Source organism: Leptinotarsa decemlineata, unplaced genomic scaffold (assembly GCF_025532065.1).
Source record: "Leptinotarsa decemlineata unplaced genomic scaffold, Ldec_3_MD MMD2_tig00000882_RagTag_RagTag, whole genome shotgun sequence".
NCBI classification, from domain to species: domain Eukaryota; kingdom Metazoa; phylum Arthropoda; class Insecta; order Coleoptera; family Chrysomelidae; genus Leptinotarsa; species Leptinotarsa decemlineata.
In genome coordinates, this window is record NW_027412556.1 from 18,884,551 (window position 1) to 18,906,530 (window position 21,980).

Here is a 21,980-nt window from a genome sequence, read left to right on the forward strand (position 1 = left end):
CCAAATGCTGTAAATGTCCCCAAATAGAGAAATCGAGAGGATTGAGATCCGGCGATCGAACGGGCCAGTTCTGTGGTCCTCCTTGACCTATCCACTGATTTGCATATGTTTCAGTTAAATGCTGACGTGCTACTTGACTAAAATGGGCGGGAGCCCTATCATGCATGAATAACATTTCCCTTCTGGCGCCCAAAGGAACTTCCTCCAGCAGTACTGGATGCACTTCTTCTAAAAATTGAACGCATGCCTCACCATTAAATCGAGGAGGTAGAAAATGAGGCCCAATTAAACCATCCCCAATAACTTCGAGCCACACGTTAGGAGAAAACTGTTTTTGAAGGTTAGTTTCGACAATAGCGTGAGGGTTTTCATCAGCTCATATGTGGTAATTATGAAAATTGATAATCTTGTCCCGAGAAAAACTACATTCGTCTGTGAATTCTATCGTCTTCAGAAAGTCACAATTTCTTCTAATCATTTCCAGCATCCAATTGCAAAATTCAAGACGGTTCGGAAAGTCTCGCGGTAATAGTGTCTGTACTCCTTGCAGATGGTAAGGATATAAGAGTTGTTCCTTTAGAATTCGAAATAACGTCATATGATCAACATTTAGCTGGAAAGCAATCTTTCTAGTACTGGTAGTAGGTTGTTCTTCAATCAAATTAAGTACTGCTTCCTCAAGCTGTGGTATTCGTACTTCTCGATGGCGACCACAATCCTGCGTTTTTTTGTCGACTGAACCATATTCTCGTAATCGTTGATGAAGTCGAGCAAATATTCTATGTGAAGGATGCTGCCGTTGAGGATACATTTCAGCATATCTTCTAGAAGCTTCTAACCCATTCCACTGCGACAGACCGTAAACGTAATGCATATCAGCCATTTCCTCATTTGTGTATGCCATTTTAATAACAAGTGAATTATTAAAGTAACAAATTAAGAACAGAACAGCAACACAAAATTAGTATTAATTCAATTTCGAAAATTCACATACTGACAACGTCATACCAATTCAATTGTCACTATCGCTAATAGCCGACCTACTAGATAGATTAGTTTCGTATTTTCGCATTCATGACGATGTATCTCTGTAGTTGTTCCTAAAATAATTTTTTTGGTAGTACAAAACGTCAGGTTGATTTTGATATTGTAACTTTCTTAGTGCTTGTGAAAAAAATTGTTATACAAATTTCATGTACCCCCTTTAAGGGGCTGTATCTTAACAAGGTATGCTCCCATGAAATTTCTTTATATGAAAGATCCTATCTTTTTTTCGATGAGGAATCACCTCCTTAAATGTTTTACACTCATTTAGTTACACCCTGTATTTCTTTGTAAAACGAAATTTCGAACATTTTAATTATTATTCTTATTTATATTCTAATTTATATGAATATTCAAGTAATTGCTACTATTGAACGGCTTCAATTTGTTTGGAATGCTTGGTATATTAAAATGTCTTTTGATGGAGTCAAAACAAAATGGTCTCGACAATTTTGATTTTGTTCGTGAGGGAGTCGTCTATACAGGGTGTTCATTAAACATGATGATAAAGGCTATTCCTTGGACTATTCTAAGGATACTTTGTTCTATGATGATTTTCAATAGGGCGCTTTGTTTCGAAGATACGGGGCGAAAAAGAATTTCGGCAATAACAATTTTGGTAATTTCAAAATTATTAACGTAGCCGAAATAAAATTGAAGCGTACTACACTGAACCTACCAAGTGAAAAAATCTAATAATTCCATTGGTACCTATCAACAACATTCCGATTACAGTGGAAGATGTCGAAGATTCGAGAATTCGGATATTTGCTGGGTATAACGCAATCAGAAACGATCCTGGTGTTTTTGAGAGTTCGGGAGTCGATGAGAAGAAGATTGAATTCTTGCATCGGAGCGGGGGTAGTCATTTTCAACAGTTCTTGTAGATTAAGAAACATTACATGTAATTTTTAGTGATACCTTGTTATTTTCTGAAACAAAGCACCCTATCAATAATCATCAAAGGACAATATATCGTTAGAATTGTCCAAGGAATAATCTCTTGAATTTTTGCCACCTGTTCAATAAACACAATGTATATCCTTAAGCGACATCGGTAGACTTCCAGCCACCGTGTCGCTTCAAATTTGGAATGTTTCCATCATTATCAGCAATTAACAACGCTGAAGTTCGACGAATGCTATGGTCTGTGTGTATTAAGAGAGTCATAGTTACGACCGCACCGGGGGGCCTGGGGGGCCGGTTAGGCCCCCCAGACGTACCCTGGCGTTGGATGCGATCGGGCGTGGAGGGGTGGATTTTCGGGAAATCCTTGCGGGTACCGCCCCTCACCCCACACCAACAGGATTTCGCAGGGCTTCCTCCCGCTCACCGAACCCGGAATTGCTTCCTTACATCTACTTAGTGTGGCTAACCAAGAGACAGGACCATCGGCAGCGTTCGACCGAACGTTCGTACAAGTTAACTACGCTCTTCTTTCGCCAGAGAGTGCTCGCGTCGCACACCTGCCCCCGCCAGCCATGCCAAATCAATTGGGACAATGGTCCCGGAAGTGACCGGCCGGGGTCCTAAGCTCGGATACTAGTAGCTCCGTCCATCCGGGTTCCGACACCTCAAGCGTCTGCCTTGGTGCCCTCCAAGGCTAGACTCGGATACTAGATCCCGGAAGGACCGCAAGCCCCGACACCTCGAACGCTTGGATCCGTACAGAAGCAGGCGAGGATCACGGAACAGCATAAGCCGTCCAGTGCCTCATAATGGGGCTGCAATGCACCCATGAATGGATTACCGCAGCCCTGTATCCCTTTACCCGCTAGCGGAGCCGCTGCCCCTAAGAGGCCAACGCAAGTTGGAGATGAGGCTCACTAGCCTCCAGCCGCGAGCGGGCACTCACCTCCCCCCTAGAACTCATGTTAGGAAAGCTCCCTTTCCAACGTTTGATGAGTAACCGTCGAGGACTCTCGCGAGCATCCTCTACCACACATCATATGTCGAAGATGTCGCGCCCATTCCCCGTGTAGGTGCGGGATAGGGCGGTTCATCTACGACTTTTGGGCGTACGCCGTGTGGTCTGCACCGCATACCCTTACGTTACCCCGAGGGGCACTCATGTTAGGAAAGCTACCTTTCCAGCGTTGGATGAGTAACCGCCGAGGGCTCTTGCGAGACACCTCTACCACACATCTAGCTTGAAACCGGCCAACGCCTGTTGCCCGCATATGCGGGATAGGGTAGTTGACCGATAACTTTACTGGGTGAGTGCCGTGTGGTCTGCACCGGAGGACTGTCAAACACCCATAAGAGAGAGACAGTGGCCCCCCGCCACTCACCCCGTGCTCTCAACTGACATGTATTTCTTGTCGTTTATTAGATCAGTTGACATTTTTGTCAGCATCAGATATGTTTCATTATTTTCTTCGCTAATGAATTTATTGATATGCTTGCTATTGAAGACTTCTGATTTCTTTATTTTATACATTCTACTTCCTAAGAAATGCGATAACCTTTGGAGGAGGGGCTATGTTCACATTTTTCTCCACTAAAATGGTGATTTTCAACATGTAGTACATGATTCACAAGGTAGAGGAATTGACAGTTCCAGATGTTTGCGTCACAAGCCATCCATCATATCCATCCATTTCGAAAACAAATCATAAACGCTTTTGTACCTGAACTTTATATAGTTTATTGCAATAAATGTGAACAAAAACCATACTAACTTACAAAAATGAAAATGTCAGCTAATTTCATGTCGAATAGCACTCAGTTGTCATTTCACTGCTGAGGTAGTGATCAACTGCATTCTATAAAACCATACCTACCAAGATTTTTATATTTAAAATGACATTAACGATAAGATTCGATAAGTAGGTACGTACTTCCCGGACAAGGCTTAATGGTCCGGGAAGTGGGTACCTTCCAGACGGTGGCCGAAAAATTATTATTTTTCTGTACGAGACACAGGGTGGGTGCACTGCTTCCAACATTATAATGCTACTCATCAGTTTGAGGATATTGAGTGAAAAAATCCCTGCTCAATTGAAGTTAAACTGAGTTGGGAAATATATTGGTCAAAGTTACCAATGGATGCAGATACGATTAAAAAAGGACACATATTTGTGTGATGTCCAATTTTCTTCGAAAGAAATAACAAAAACTGAAATTATCTGAGTGTGAATTATCATCAAAAGTGATTATCACTCATAATCATCCCTTAACGCAAAAAACTTACAATGAAAACCGTTGTATGAAGGTAGAAAATATAATTGAAATCAAATTCATTATTACACAAAAGATGTACGACTATATTCAATTATAACTACGGAATACGCTTCAAATTGAATTGTTCAAGGACCATCATCAAATTTCAATCAAGAGTTCATAGTACTAACTTCATGTCATGACAAAAAAATACTATTATTGAAATTGCTTTTCATTGTATGTTCATGATATATCGATACCAACAGACAGTTTACGCGATTTAATTACTGCATTATCAGTTTCTTTATTATACAGGGTACTCCAAAAATTCTAGAACATGGAAATATTTTCCTTGTCTCCTGAATACATGGAAATTAGTTTCGATTCTCACAAATTTTTTCAAGTCCTTTTGTATTCTACACTACATTTCAAGACTCATATTGAACAGTCAAAAAATGGCAACACAGGTTTCACTATTTTTTAGCTTCTTCAAGCGTGTGACTCGTAACCATAAACGAAAAATTCATTCGAATCCGTTCGAAAATATCATTCAGTACCAAAAAATTTGCATAATGCCATAAGATTGATTGCCCAGTTTTTTAACCCTCCCCCCGCCCCGGCGTCAAACCGTTGTTTATTTTGGCACAAAATTTTATAATCAGTCGAGATAATAGTAATAATAATAATAAATAATATCGTTTATTATGCATAAAAATACATTTATACATAAAAGGAAAAGGGTTAGCCAAGGGCTATCTTCCACACCTCCCAAAAATTATACAGTGAGTATAAGAAAATAATTATAAACATACTTATTTACTATCATAACAATGATAGAGAAGCTGAAAAAATAATACATCATATAGTTGCTAATAACTCTTAATATTCTTAATATTATTTTGGTCAATTTAACGATTTCACTGCACTACCATACATTGAATTTTAAATTTTTCTAATTAGCATTGAGCAGTAAGCGTATGTGATTATTTTTCTTTCTTAAATTGATGAATATCATGATTTAAAAGGGGTAAAATTTCATTCAGATAAGAAGGGGCTATAAAAGAGAAACATCCTTGAAATTTGGAAGTACGGTGCCTAGATATGTTGAATGAGTTAATTCTCAAATTGACCATATGTATGTCAGGATGCCTGCTTGATAAACTATATAAATAACTAGGTGTTTTAGTTTGAAGCAACTTGAACAAAAACATTTTTATCAAATATTTGACTTTACCTCACATTCAGCTCCTTCATTTTTAACAGAAATGGGGTGACATGTTCACCATATGGTATAATGCATACGAATCGCATGCAAGCATTTTGTATATGTTGTAACTTCTGTTTGTTATATTGCGACAAAAAATTGTAATACACAGAACAATACTCGATATGGGGGTAAATGAGAGTTTTAACCAACCTGACTTTCATTTCTTCTGATAACTGATACTTGAATTTATATGGCGATTTGAGTTTGAAGAATAATACTTTGAAAATGTTTGTCACATGTTCATGAAAAGACAAAGAGCTAGCTATCTATGGTCACACCAAGATTTTTAGCACTGTCTACCCAGTCAATATCTGCGTTATCGAGAGTGAGCCTATAGTTACACTGAGTGTCTACTATTTGTCTTCGAGACCCTATGCATAAGGCCAAAGTTTTATTTGGATTGATTTTCAGTCCATGATTCTCCGAGTATAGGAATGTTTTGTGCAAATCTGTGTTTATATTGGCCAAGCAACTTTCTGTATCGGTGTTATGAGAAGACAAATATAACTGTATATCATCTGTAACTATATATCAATAAACAGTGAAAACATCAAGGGTCCTAAAATACTTTCCTGCGGTACACCTGTGATTGTTTCTTTTAGAGATGATCATGAGTAATCAACCATTTTGACCCTCTGTGATCGGCCTGTGAGATAGCTGGTCATCCATTTAAGAATCCTGTGAACTTGAGCTTGCTGATGAGTAAATCGAAATTAACTGAATCGAAAGCTTTACTTTGATCAAGCAGTACTGAAATGGTGACTTTTGATTGATCTCTGAATCTCGCAAGATCGTCGATTACTTTCAAGGTGCAGTCTGTGTTCCATGTTTTTTGCGAAATCCAGACTGCTCGTGCGGAAGTATTCGATTTTCTTCAAGAAACGCTCTTATTTGATGGAAAACATTTTTCTCGAATATTTTAGAGAGCATGAAAACTCATTAAATCTCTCATTTTTAGCAATATCTACTTCAGAATCTTCCATAGGACTACTGTATTCACGATGCAACTTTTCGAAGAAAATTGAATTGCAAATTGGATAATTCAATAAAAAATAATTTGAAAGTGAAAATTCATTTTTTGAATCAATAATTTCATTGGCCACCATTCAAAAAAAAACTCCAAGAGACATAAGAGTATATAAGACATAAGAGTATATATGAAATAAGTGTGGTGCCATCTATGTGTTAGGCCCGAGACTTCTCAGCTATGGAGTATAAACAAAGATTACAAGATGAATATAAGCTCGCCATGTAATATCAAATGTGATGAGAGGTACTTTTTCTCTTTATCTGAAATGTTGTCCTATGAAAGGTTCTAAATGTGATTCATTTCATTCCATACAGACATAAGGGCATAATAAAAATGATTATTTTCAATTTATATACTATGCGTCCAATACAAGTTCTGACAGCATGAAAGATATAAAATCAGTTTGTTGAGAAATGAGTTGCACAATTTGACGCTCATTCAAATTACATTTTAAATTTTAGAAAATTGTGTCTTATTAGTTTCAGAGATATTCGAAATAGAACAAAATTTCACAATTTCGCACATGATCGATGAATTTTATGCCGCTTAGAGTCAGAGTCAGAAATGCATAATTGTCATAAAAAAATAGGTTTTGTTGACAAAGCAGCCTTAAGAACCTAAACAATCTGAAACATTAACATAAAACTCAAGAATTCAAAACAAGATATTAATATGGCTCAAGCACACTTCAAAAAGTCTATGGTAAAAGTATGTGATAAAAATATTTATTTGTTGACAGCATGAAAGATATAAAATCAGTTTGTTGAGAAATGAGTTGCACAATTTGACGCTCATTCAAATTACATTTTAAATTTTAGAAAATTGTGTCTTATTAGTTTCAGAGATATTCGAAATAGAACAAAATTTGACAATTTCGCACATGATCGATGAATTTTATGCCGCTTAGAGTCAGAGTCAGAAATGCATAATTGTTATAAAAAATTAGGTTTTGTTGACAAAGCAGCCTTAAGAACTTAAACAATCTGAAACATTAACATAAAACTCAAGAATTCAAAACAAGATATTAATATGGCTCAAGCACACTTCAAAAAGTCTATGGTAAAAGTATGTGATAAAAATATTTATTTGTTGACCAAACAGGCTTAAGGACTAAAACAATCAGAAACATTAAAATAAAGGTCAACAATTAAAACAAGATATTAATATGGATCAAGCACACTTCAAAAAGTCTATGGTAAAAGTCTGTGATAAAAATTTTTATATGTTGACCAAGCAGGCTTGAAAACTGAAACAATCAGAAACAATAAAATAAAGGTCAAGAATTAAAACAAGATATCAACATGGCTCAAGCACACATCAAAAAATCTATGGTAAAAGTCTGTGATAAAAAAATCTAAAGCAAATGAACTTTAAACGTTCAAGCCAGTCTCGATATATCTACACAGTGGGTTTAATGGACTGACGCCTATCAGAAAACAACTAGTCCCCTGGCTAATACCACGAAGGGAGTTGGATTATATCCGATAGTCGTCACTGCAGGAATCTTCACAGAAAATTTCCTGCATATGCAATTGGCAATACAACTGAAAAAGTCGACCCTCAATTTTGGAACGGGCACACTTGCAGTCCGGTTTTGGGCTCATCAGCCACTCGTCAATGCAAGATAGTGACCATCATCGACCTAAAGTCAATGATATTCCAGATTTAATGAATGTGATAAAACATTTTAATTGTTGACCAAGCAAGCTTAAGAACTAAATGTTAACTTTCTGATTGAAAGGGGAAGATGATTGAAATCTTTTTTGCTATTATAAAGAATCGAATTTTTGATTTGTGCTGTTGACGGGATAGGAAGAGGAATATTGAATGTGAGACGAGTAGCATAACTTTGAGTTGAGTTCGAGATGTTATCTTGTGCTTTCTGTGCATTTGGCAGACTGTTTCTAAAATAAAGAGGCAGTAGACTGTTGAACAAACAGGCTTACAGAAATCTTGAACTCTGGTTCTGGTAATGAATCTCAATGCTCTTTTCTGTATTGTGAAAACTTGACTGATTAAGTTTTGACAGCTGCTCTCACTGAAACAAACTCCGTACCGCAAGTGGGATTCAAAAAGTGCAAATTATGCTTTTCTAGCAGAGTGATAGTCCAAGGGGTTATAGATAAATAAACGCATAACAACTTTAGGATAATTTTTTGCAGAGAATACTGATATGCGTTCCAAATTTAAATTTCTTGTCTATGTTGAGGCCTAAAAATTTGTTCTCTAGTTCATGATCAATGATTTGTTCTTCAAGAATTATATGGTCCATGTTACATTTGAAGGACATTATATTAGTCTTTGATATATTGAAAGATAATAAATTGGCATCACACCATTGTTTAACTTTGCCTATATCATGCTCTACCCTAATTTTTAGTGCATCAGTGCTTCTTCCATGCCAAAGTATAGACGTGTCGTCAGCAAAACTTGTGAATTCACCTTCAATCGATATATATATATGCCAGATCATTCATATATAGTGTGACCCATTTAAAATGGAACCACCCCTGTAGAATGTGCATTTTTCAATCAATCTCAATTTTTTTTTATTGAAATATTAAGCATGAAAAACTGTATCTTGACATTAACTTTCACAATTTTAGTTTCATTTCCAAGGCACTCTATGGTTTTTTTTGTTTGTCAAAAACGGCAAAAGTTTATTAGGCAATTTTTGTTTTCAAATTTGACTACACCACTGGATTCGTAGTCGTTATAAATCAAAACTGTCAAATTTTCATTAAAAAATATTTGTTAACAACGAAGTTACAACAACTTCAATTTTGGAAACAAAGTATTTGTTTGTAATTTTTATTCAGATTATAGACATATTTGAGATCTGACAACACTGTCATCACCAAGTAGAACACCAGTGAATTTGTACAGTGAAAATCCGAAGTCAACAGCTCAATGCGTTCTACAGTTATAACTCCTGAAAATATGGTAATGTAAGAGATTTGTGGTGCAAGCGTTTTGTAATAAAAATCTGACTACGCCACTGGATTTGTGGATAATATTCCCTTAAAATCATTCATTTGAGTGTAGGTTACGAGAAGTGTATTCTAGAATAACAGAAAATTAAAAATTCATTTTCAAGTTATGCAGTACTTAGTACATTCTTCCGCATAGCCGCTAAAATCAAATTGATTTAAAGCATGGAAATCATTTATTCAATAATAAAACAGAGAGCAGGACAAAAACTGTTCCCTGTAAATTCTTCATAACTCAGCTAAAACAATCTTTTAGAGGAGATATCAATAATTTGAGGAAGCTGAACTCATTATGCAAAGGTTTTATAATAAATCAACAGTAGGCTGTGATTTTGACAGTTAATCATAAATAAAATAATAGTTGTTAGTTACGTGCATTTGATAATGGCTTTGCAATTATCATTAGAAGAAAGAATTGAAATTGTGAGAATTTCTGGGGACAATTATCATAGTGAAAGAGAAGCAGCTAGGATATTTAATCACAGACATCCAAATCGACTTCCCATTGACAGAAGCACCGTCAGTAAAATTAACAAAACATTTAAAGAAACCGGTGCAGTCAGCAAACATATTTTAAAAAATAATCACCGAAGAAGAAATTTAAACGAAGGTGCTGTTTTAGATTATTTTAGAAACCACCCAAACAGAAGTTTACGAGTCGCCAGTTTGGATTTAAACTTACCGAGAGAGACTATTCGACGATGTCTTAAACAAAACTAAATGAGAGCATTTAAACCTAAATTTCTTCACTCTTTAAAGGCAGGTGATGAAGTGAAACGTATGGAATTTTGTTTGTGGGCACAAGGCGAGTACCTGAATACAAGAAATTTTTTAAACTGCATAATGTTTAGTGATGAAGCTTCTTTCAGCACCAATGGGGTAGTTTCATCGCAAAATGCTCGGTATTGGGCTACGGAAAATCCGCATTGGATCATAAATTGTAAAAGTCAATATTCCGAAAAAGTTAACGTTTATTGTGGTATAGTACAAAATAGAATAATAGGTCCATATTTTCTTGATGGAAACATAAACGGGCAAAATTTTTTGGAATTTCTAAATAACCAATTATCGGACGAAATAGATGAAATGCCTCTTGCGGAACAAGTAAATTTATATTTTCAGCTCGACGGCTGTTCCATGCACAATTCGAGGATTGTTAAAGAGTGGCTAAATAACCAGGTTCCAAATCATTGGATAGGACGAGGTAGTGACTTAATTGAATGGCCACCTAGATCGCCTGATCTAACAATATTAGACTTTTTTCTGTGGGGTATTCTGACACAAAAAGTATACAGAACAAGACCAACGAATCGAGCTGAACTCATGCAAAGGATACGACAAGCTTGTGCCGAAATTACAGTTCAACAAATAAGAAATAGTGTAAACAATATTCGGAAGAGATACGATAAATGTATTGAACTTAATGGAGGTTTGGTAGAAGCCACAAAAATTTGAATGTTTAGTTTTAAATCAATGTTTAGTTTTTTCTTGATGGCAATTAATTGTTGAATATATACTTTGAAACTTGTTTGTATACATTTTGTTTTCATCAGCTATAGAAGAAGGTAGAGTAGGTTCAGAATCTCATAAAATGTGATTTTCCAGGTGCGCTGTTACAAAAGTACTATTATTTATTATTGGGAAACTTCCAAAAAGCTTACAAGTATGACCATTAATACTTCAAGATTCTATCAAGATTTGTTAAAAGCGCAATTGGGAGATTCCATGACATGAGATTCTGAACTTGGTCTACTACTGCGTAACTTGAAAATGAACTTTTAATTTTCTGTTATTCAATTATTCAATTTTTATTTTAATTTTCACTTCTCGTAACCTACACTCAAATGAATGATTTTAAAGGAATATTATCCACAAATACAGTGGCGTAGTCAGATTTTTATTACAAAACGCTTGCACCACAAATCTCTCACATTACCATATTTTCAGGAGTTATAACTGTAGAACGCATTGAGCTGTTGACTTCGGATTTTCACTGTACAAATTCACTGGTGTTCTACTTGGTGATGACAGTGTTGTCAGATCTCAAATATGTCTATAATCTGAATAAAAATTACAAACAAATACTTTGTTTCCAAAATTGAAGTTGTTGTAACTTCGTTGTTAACAAATATTTTTTTATGAAAATTTGACAGTTTTGATTCATAACGACTACGAATCCAGTGGTGTAGTCAAATTTGAAAACAAAAATTGCCTAATAAACTTTTGCCGTTTTTGACAAACAAAAAAAACCATAGAGTGCCTTGGAAATGAAACTAAAATTGTGAAAGTTAGTGTCAAGATACAGTTTTTCATGCTTAATATTCCAATAAAAAAAAATTGAGATTGATTGAAAAATGCACATTCTACAGGGGTGGTTCCATTTTAAATGGGTCACACTGTATAATAAAAAACAGCAAAGGTCCGAAAACAGGTACTGGCCTGAGGCCTGAGGTACTCCGCATTCATTGCTCATTTCATCTGGAGATGAAATTTTGAAATTCACTACTTGAACGCGATCAGATAGATATGACTCAAATCACAACAAGATGTTTTCTCTAAATCCGTAGATTTCAAGTTTTTGAAGCAATATTTTGCGTTCTTGATATCGGATAATAATATTTTTAATCTATTCACTTTTTCTGTTGCATCTCATCTTTTCATTTCACAAAAATTAATGAACCAAAACCAATAATTCCTAGTAGTAATAGTAATGACTATTAATGAGGCATTCTGAATAATCATTCGTAAATTTGGCTAGTGACCTTGGGAAAATCTCGGAAGAATGTAAAAATATAAAAATATATTATTATTCACCTAGATTATACGCTCACATTCTCCTCAATGCAATAAAATAAAACCAGTTAATTGAGCACACTGCTATAAAAATAACGCTAAAATGGCACCTGATGAAATTCAACTGTATTAGTTGACAACTTGAAAAATTCACAAGTATTGAATATTATCCATGAGTTGTTCTTGATGTGAAAGAAGTTTATTTCTGAAAACTGACATCTGATGAATTGCGTCAAAGTTATTTCCTGGGTTTTAGGCCGTGGTCTACAGGTTTCTGTGCCTGACGTTTCGTCTTCTACCGCGATAGATGTTATCACAGGAGATGAGGCAACGGTCGAAGTGCTCGAGTTTTTCCCAACGTAGAAACTGACGAATTCTTATGTTGATATTCGTTGTGTCATATTCCTGACTGGCAAGGTTTTGGCTTTCAACTTCTCCATCTTCAAAATTTGGGAATCTTTCAAAGAGAGTAAGAAAACGATTACTTCCGAAATGAATTCTTTACAAATATGTGTAATTCAATGTTCATATACGACCCAACTAGCAATTTTATATTTTATAATAGTTGCGAAAACTTCTCGAAAAACAAATTATAAAACTGTATTCCTTCCAAAAATGTTTTCAATATGTTTATAAAACAGCTATAAGTAGAAACCAAACCAAGAAAAAACTGATCCAAAGGTGCAATGAGCACAAAAAGGCATACATAAATCCAATAGTATATAAATCCAACTTGCAATACACGCCATACAGAACAAACATAATTTTCCCCCACCAGAGAACAAAAAACTCATAAAACAAGTCAACAAGGGAAACCGCATGGACATTTGGGAAAATTCGAACATCCATAAATTTAACAGTCATAAATCACTTATCAAGAAACAGTACAAATCAAAACACAACAAGACCTCACATTCAATATATTGAACAAAACCATACACATTCCTAGAGAAGATCTAACACAAAGAATAGTACCTGATGCAGTACAAATTCAGGCAAATTTGAAAGCGCCCGCAGATGATTAATAGAAGGTAAAAAGCTTCAAATCCTTTTTGTGAAATTTAATATGAAAATACTGAAAATAAGGGAAAATTGGTAATATATATATTATATATATATAAGTTCATATATATATATATATATATATATATATATATATATATATATATATATAAATTAATTTTGAGTTGGGTATTTCAGTCAATATCTGCGGGCTATGGAAACACTATTTTTTGTTATTCAAGCTTTCGGAAATATATTTTTTCCTTTATCAAGAATATCTACAAAATATCTTCTCCCAAAAAAGATTTCCAAGTTCCATCTTTATTAGCGGACTTAAAGAATATTACACAGTCTTTTGACCAAATTGATCACTTCCTCAATAAATATTATGATCGATGTAAAACTTTTCTCAAGCAACATCCCGAAATTTACATAGTCAAGAGTGATAAAGGCAATGTAACTGTTGCTATGAACAAGCATGATTACTTAAATAAATGCCAAGAACACCTTGATAATCCACAATATTACACTAAACTAAGAGGTAATCATGTTTGAACACTGCAACAAAAAGCTAATGAATTAATTTCAGACTTGATTAATGAAAAACAATCAGATGACATTACTGGCAAACAAATTAAAATCTATAACGCTACTGCTCCCAGATTTGACGCTTTACCTAAAATTCATAAACCATCTATTCCAATGAGACATATTGTTTTCTCTATTTCTTCTCCTAATGGCCCAATTGCAAAATTTTTGACAGATATTTTAACTCTTGCCTACAAAACTGATAATCATTTTTATATTAAAAACTGTTTTCATTTTAGTGAAATCGTCAACAATTTTCAGTTACCCAATCAATATAAAATTGTAAGTTTTGATGTTGTTTCTCTATTTACTAATCTTCCTTTACAATCAATAATTAAAAGTATTGAAAATCATTGGAACGAAATTGAACAATATACCACTGTAGACAAAAAAAATTTCCTTATTTTGTTGAAATTTGTAAACACAAATATATTTGAATTTAACAATCAATATTATAAACAAATTTTGATAAACCTATGGGTTCTACTTTATCTCCAATTCTTTGCAATTTTGTACTAGATGACATTCTGACTGAAATTTCAATAAAATAAAATATAATATCCCCCTCCTTAAACGATATGTTGATGTATTCTAATGGAAAATTCATATCCTCCTTAGCTTTTGAATAAATATTCATTCAACTCTCCCAAATTCAATCTCAATTCAAGTTATCCAAATTTATCTACCCTAACCTCACGAAGTATTAGGTATGAAATTTCCGAAACAGATAATCCTTCTTCTATTGACAATAATCGAATTATATATAATTATTCCATAAGATATATTCCAAAATTAACCCCTAAACTACTTAATATATTTCGTGACATAAAAAGTATTAGAATTTCTACCAAGATTTATAAAACAATTTCAACCCTATATTCTAAAATCAAAACCCCTCACAGCAACAAACGAAAATCTAATGTTATATATAGTATTCCATGTTTTTCTTGTAATTCAATTTACATTGGTAAGAGCACTTGTAATATATCTGGAAGAATCACTTCACATAAAAGTGACTGCAGACTAAACAAACGTTCCTGTGGACTAGCTGAACATGTTATCTCTTCAGATCATGTTATGGATTATTAAAATACTAAAATTTTAACAGTTGAAATATATCTTTCATTTTGTTCAAAACTTTTTTCTGTACTGAATCACGGGTAGTTTAAAATATTTAAATATTTCATCTGTAGTACAAAAATTTCGCTAGCATTTATAATTCCTAAAATAGGTTTTTTATTTTGATTTTCTTTTCGTTAATTTCTATCCATTCACTTTGATATTTTTATGCTTTATAGTTTTTATATTCTCATACTTACATTTATGTGTTGCATGAGAATATTCATTATTATTATTATTGTTATCATTATTATTATTTATTTCAATATGTAGCATATATATTATCACTTTCTGACTACTTCTTCACCCCAAAATGCTGAAATCACCAAATGTTCAAATATTACTTTCAATTTGTATAACTTAAGTATATTCTTTAAAATAATAACACTTTGACAATAATATTTTATCTTCGACAATATCTTTTAACTTGTGTATCTTATATTTCTTAGAATAGTAACACTTTGTCAATGAGATTTCATCTTCAACAATAAAGTACATTTTTATTTGATTTGATTGCAACAATTAATACTTACGTACAGCGCCATCTGTTCGCAAATAGATCAAGCAATAATTGATAGTTACGTACACCGCCATCTACCCGCGAATAGATAAAAAATATCAATTAGGTTACGAACAGCGCCATCTGCCCGTGAATAGATCAAGCAATAATACCGATAATTCTGTCGATAAAGATCCCGATCTTGATAGTTACACACGAATATTCATACAAACAATCATACATACATACATACAGGTGAAGCTAATATAAAGCGTGTAAAAAAGTATTTTTTGTATAATCAAATGTTCACATAAAATAAGTTGTTTCGAAAGTATTGCTTCCTTCGTGTAAGTCAAAGTTTATATGAAAGAGGGCGTTTTTTTCAGTTTGTGTCTGAAAGTTACTTTCTTGCATGGTCCTCACATCTTTGTAAAAAGTGTTTCCTAAAGCATTTGCTTTCTGAAGGCAAATAGTCACATAAATTGAAAAACAAATAAATCACTCAAGAACTGCAGATCAAGGCAAGGAAAGAAATATGTTTAATTATGTACTCGTATCGTAACTGGTTGTTCTCGCCTAATACAAAATAAGTTGAACAAGTTTAGTCTGATAAACTAGGTGATGAATACATGGGAAGATCAGTTTCCACGGACTTATTACCAAATATAGGTGAGAACAGTGAAAAATGAACCACTCAAGCATACTTTATGTTGATCTTTCAACCTTCATAAACAAAAGCAGAAGCAAGGAAATTTACGTATTAGGAACTCATTTATTTCTGGCAACTACCTTACTATGGTTCGAAAACATCCTGTTCATTGACTGAGATGCAGATGAGAATTAAATATTATCAGGTGAAAACCATAATATTGAAATAATAATAACCCGTTCAGCAGAAGGCCCAAAACATCAGCGAAGATCACTTCCCCCTTCATCAACAACATTGAAGACCTCATGGTCAAGGCTTTCGGTGACACACACTTTCTTCCGACAGTCCGAGTCTCTGCATATGATGATTCGAATGGCAGTGGCCTGTAAGAAGGCCTGTTAGACATCGTAGTTCATTCTTACTGTAGGCCTACAACTATTTGGTATCAAGCTTTGAAGAGTTAATAAACGCCTTGGAGTGAGCCAATCCTGGAAGATTCTGCTAGAAGTCCATAAATCTTTTCGCCGTCCAGGTGTTCAAATCTTTGTTTGGCAAAGCTTAAAGCGATGCCAATGACAGGTTCTGGTCCTATGAAGCTGCTTGCAACATCCTCCTTTGCAAAGGAGAGTCGTTTTTGGCAATTTTCTACCAATTTAGACGTTGCTCAATAGGAGCCAAGAGCTTCCAACGCCGCCAGACTGTCCGAGAATATTTTTATTGACTTGTGTATGAGGTTGGATTCTTCCAATCTCTCCGCACACAATTCAATAGCGTACATTTCCGCTTGAAATACAGTCACATTGGATCCTAGGCAGGTTAATATCTCTGTTCTGGGTCTGAGACTGAAAACAACTGAACCAGAACGGTAAGCTATTTTTGATCCTCCTGTGAACCAACAACTATACACGCGATCCTAACAGTGCTTCATGACTACCTACAGTACTTTTTCGGTATTGACGTGACACCGGTGTTACCCTGCTTTCCGGAGAATATTGAATTCGTTATGGAGAACGAGAAGTACCAAATTTATTGGAACTATTCACTTCCCACCCTCTCCACCCCACCATCATACCGGCCTGTCGCTATAAAGCAGAAATCTTAGCCGGCCAAATGCAGAAGGCTGTCATTCTTTGCTCACTGCGCTTGGTCAGGAAACATGATTCTCTGACTCAATAATCATTTACCACCCCACGATATGGGAACTGGTCGTTGATTAATAATGCCGAGGCGCCCTCCTAAGTGCATCAGGGCTTCGGAGAATGGGGCCTGACTAGCGCAAACTGAGGATAATAATAATGTTTAATGGCAAGAGTGAAAAAATATATTTGTATATATATTTGAGGGAAAAGAAAATTATAACAATATTTTTTCACATTTCGGCGTATTCTGCCAGAAGAATTTCACTGCTGATAAACAATAATTTCTGCTGATGCAGAGCCAGTGCGCAAGCGCATAGTCATTGGTATAATTCTGATTTACTTACGCATAAAAAGTGAAAAAAAAATGTTTGTAAAATATATACATGCATGTAAGGGTAGAAGTTGCATGAATATTAGGAATATTAGGATTGAAAATTAATTTGAATTTCGCTCAGACAATTCACAAATAACCCAAAAAAAACTGAATTGGACATGCACATTTATATCAGGTTGAAAATTGAAGTAGATGAGTTCGACTTCAATAGATCTATCAGGCAATGAATATCATTAGCTCATCTGCCCCACTGTTTTCGTTCGAAAGAAAACATTCAAACAAGTTTCTATATTCAGTCTTCATATGAAGCGAAAAAGTAGAACCCATTACTATTATTCCATAACCATTTTATCAGCTTCACACCTTTATTAGCGTCACTTGTATGTTTGTTTATTTGTATCCGACTCCTTTGGACTCGATTTTGACTAACTTTGAACGAACAGATTGATTTCAATCTCTATACACTTATCAAGAATCGGTGACAATACAATAATTTCATAAGTTCATCTCATTATCCTTATCAGGTTCGCCAGGATTGAATAATTTTCTCATTCAGTCTCTGTGTGGGGGCAAGAAAGACAACCAGGCTGTATGCGCATGCATATATGATTCATATTAATGCAAATGGACTTGAAATAGCAAGCCAAACTAAAATGTAGAAAATAAGTGATAGTTTGAAGAACTGAGAAACACACTTCAATAGCAACACAAACTAAAAAATAAAATATAATTCGAAACTAATTTAAGATTGTGTTCAACGTCCATAATAAGTCCTATAGATTGATGTAACCAATGACTTTCAATAAGTCTGAAATAAAAATTAATCTATTTACAAAAAAATTAATGTTGTTTTGAAAAAGCGTAGGGTGCTAAATATCTATTGCTATAAATACTCGGTTAGCTGTTTCCCAGATTGGAGCGATGATAAAAATATAATTTGAAGCAACTAACGCTTTTTTACAACAATTCGTTTTGTGAATACGTTTATTCTTATTGCAGACTCATTGAAAGTCATTAGTTACATAAAGTCATTTGACTTGATGTTGAATATAATGTCAAGTCAATTTCGTCTATGGATGTTTTTTAGTATTCGAAATTTGATAGCATGACCCCAGATAATGTATTGTTGATGTATTGTTCCAGTAGTTCTACTTCAACGTGTTTCCGATGGTTATCAATAGATAAGGATTCGAAATTCGGTAGCAAAAGAGAGGAACCAAGTTTTGTGGAAGATAACAGTGAGTATTTTCTGATTAAATATGTTTTTTATTGATTTAAAATCCGTTTTCTCTCAAGTGTTTCCATGTTTCTGATTCAAAAATGATAACATGATCGGTCCCAAAACTGTTCCTTGTGGAACAATTTCTTTGTGACTTGGGTTATCATTTACTTGCATGTATTGTTTTCTGTCTTTCAAATAACTTTTCATCAGATCATGTGCTGTGCCTCTGAATGCCGGGATCAACATCTGAGAATGATCATGATAGAACGATAACTCAGGATATTATATTCATTATCACGTTCTGCTTTGCAAGCAGAAAAAAATCGAACTCTCATCCTCTATATTCTCAGAAGTATTGAAATTGTTGAAAAAATTGAGGGAATTCAACTTGATTCATTCACTCACATATTTCGTGGATCATTTTTGAAATAAAAGTTATCAATGGTTTTCAAAATTTCAATTTTAATATTTATAACAATTTGGATTTTTTATTGAAATTATGGACGAAGACTTTTGCTAATTGTTCTCTCATACTAAGTAGTTATTATATTTCCCATTGTTTTTTTACAAATATTCCTCTGTGGAATTTTCCAGATTGACAGAGTATTCATAGGTACTGACAGTGAAGTCAGGGATTGTCCTTGGGAAGTAGTAATGAAATTACTTCTTCCCAAGAACAACTGAAAGCAAAAGTCATTCTTTTGTCGAACATTCACCAATGAAACAAAAGTAATAAATATTTCACGACAAAGGAAGGATATAAAATAATTATACTGAGGTATTTACCTGAAAATACTGAAATTATCAAATGGAAAGAAAACTTGAATTGTACTTGAATTGTACCTACAAGGGCAGGTCAGAAGTGAATAGTGGGCCTATTCGATCCTTCACCGCAAGTTGCACGGATTTATTGTGGCTAGGACATTCAAGTGACATTCAATTTTGACGTTTTATAGACTATAGAAAATCTAAGAAAGTGATTTGATGGGTATTTCTCAAACAAATTTATAACACATTGAATCAATGATTTGGCTAATATTTTTTCATTTCTAATGTTATCCTTTTCTTCTGCAGTCATTTTAGAATTATGAACGGCTTATTATTTTTCTGTAATTTACTTTTTTATACAATTGATAAATTTTTGTTGTTTTTCAATCTGAATATGCTTTCATTCTTGTCAGATGGTCTATTCTGAAAATCACGAAGTTGTTTGATCACTTCTGTTATATTTGTTTGAAGGTGATTGACAATGTTTCATGATGAATTTCACTTCTTCAGACTTCCATTGTCTACTATATTTTCAAATCATTTTATATAGTAGACAATGGAAGTCCGAACAAGTGAAATACTTCTGTTATATTTATGCTATTTTTGCGGTTTGATTTCTAGGACACTAATTTTATTATTAAATATTTTCTTCAATGCTTCTTGATCACTCTTAATCCACTTTATCTATTCAATAAGTGTTAAAAAATTGGCTCAATCATAATTTTCAAAACTAGATAATATTCATTGTAGGTGTTTGACTGATTTTTATGTAAGTACTTATTTCTTAGAGGATTCCATAAGGTTAGTACTATAGTCCCGCTTTTTTCAAATAACAAGGATAGGTTCCTTAAACTATTTTCATAGGCTCAAATAAGCCAATAAAAAGAGCAAACAAGTGATGGACCCAAATGAGGTCCCTGAGGAATACATAAGTTGATTGAAATGATGAGTAACTGACTAATGTTGTTCACAGCTCAAGTTGATGGCTCTTTTTGCATGTTTAATATGGGATTTAAACGTTCACAAAAAGAAGAGCCTTTGTTTTGAAAATCATGCTGAAATTGAATAAAATTTTTGTTGACGATCAAATTATACATGTTTGTCAGTTTCAAACCAGATTCATTTATAAACGTAGTTACCTGACTGGTTTTCTATAAAAGTACTATATGAAAGCATCTTCATCCAGTCACGGAGTCATCTGCCAACTCGGCAGATCATTTGGACAAATATTATTGCGATTATTTCCTGTTTTTCCAGTTTTTCGAAGGTATATGTTATTGTCACTGAAAATGAACTATTCGAAAAGATATTTCAAATTACTGAATTCAAAAGGAAAAAAAAAACTTCGTCGAAACATCATGATAATGATAGTTGAGGATAAATGAGTAAATATTTTTTTATGTTGAAGAAATAATAACCTGTAAACAAATCGTTTGCTATCAAATATTCAGACTGATTGTATCTGCACCAGTATATTTTCGCGTGAGAGTGTATTTCAATGAGATGTAATTTGAAGTTTTTCAAATCAAAACACCATATTTATGAAATATCCATCACCCTCAATAATTAAGAACACATGGAAAAATCATTGTTACCTTTTCAATTGATAGATGTTTGTTGCGATGTATCCAAAATACGTTCCAGCTCCTCAGTCTAAATAAAAGAGAACTATGCGCGAGTATCGAATGCAAATCTGCACACCGGTTCAAGAGCTAGCTCATCGAAACAAAAACTAATCGTTTTACACTTGAAGGCACATTCACTTGTTTCTCGCTGTCTGCATCATCGGAAAGAGCCCGTATACCAACTGGTCCCCACCAAAGATGGTAGAACCTTTTTAAACTGATGACTTTACGGGTGAATTCCCGTTGAGGTACCTCTGATCTGTGCGCCAGGTAAATACGAGATTTTTGTAGACCGAGTGATACAAGAAAGCGGAGAGTGTGGAACTGGAAATGAGTACCATAGTTCTGAAGGATTATTAACTTATTTCAGGCATGAGGGGATTTAAAAAGTCTTCCGCATATCCGCATACATTAGTATGCTGCAATGAAAAAACTGAGAATTAATTCATAGTGGAGAGTGATAGTGAAATAGAATTGACTCGCATGATGAGGTAGTAATGAAGGTGAAACTAAAATTTATGACAGCGATTTTCAGAAAAAATGTGATTGATCCCATTTTACTTTCTGAAACTTTTTATATACCGCTAATATTTTTGTTTTTGTGAATGATAGATACCCTTAATCAAATATATAAAATTCTTTTTTTGAAATTTCATATGTATGTTAGTCTAGATTACAACATCTTTTTTTTGGAACTGCTATCCAAGGGCACCGAAAATTATGATTCAAGCTCTAGCATCTTTTACAGA

General features: G+C 34.1%; 1 protein-coding gene across 1 annotated transcript in view; it reads right to left on the bottom strand.

Annotated features, from left to right (window-relative positions):
* The window catches only part of LOC111506188 (sodium-coupled monocarboxylate transporter 1), a 260,551-nt gene extending 239,120 nt beyond the window's left edge, over positions 1-21,431 (bottom strand). Inside the window, exon 1 of the mRNA XM_074175184.1 lies at positions 21,202-21,431. The gene's annotated coding sequence lies outside the window, so the exon portion shown is untranslated. The remainder of the gene's footprint in view (positions 1-21,201) is intronic.
* Positions 21,432-21,980: the final 549 nt, after the last annotated feature.